The following is a 468-nucleotide window of genomic DNA, read 5'->3' on the forward strand; positions in this document are numbered from 1 at the left end:
TCAACACAGAATTGCCACTTTTTTTTTACTTTGAAGGCCCCTTTTTTCCTTTTTTCATCTTCCGCTTAACAAACGTTTCAGTGCGGGTGGAATAAAGCACTGTGCAAAATAATAATGGTGATGGTGTGAATAAAAAAAAAAGAGAGGAAGGGGAAGAGATGAAATGAGAAGTTTCGGTATTTCTTTTCAGTTTCTGTTATTGTTATTGTGTTCACCTTTCCTCCTTTACGTATCATATATACGTTCACGTATATGTGTATATACACATTTTATGTCAATATATCCTTTCCACACACTCAGCTTTTTCCAATTACCTTTTTGCTTCTTGATTTCGCTCCTCCCTATCTTCTTTATCCTTCCCTCAACCCCATTTGTTTTTTCTTCAGATTAATACAAATGGTAATAATACTTTAAAAGAAAATTCTTATTACCGGCTTTTCATTTTCAAATTAATCAACGCGTATGAAG

Source organism: Trypanosoma equiperdum, assembly GCF_001457755.1.
Source record: "Trypanosoma equiperdum strain OVI genome assembly, contig: ctg_528, whole genome shotgun sequence".
Lineage (NCBI taxonomy): Eukaryota > Euglenozoa > Kinetoplastea > Trypanosomatida > Trypanosomatidae > Trypanosoma > Trypanosoma equiperdum.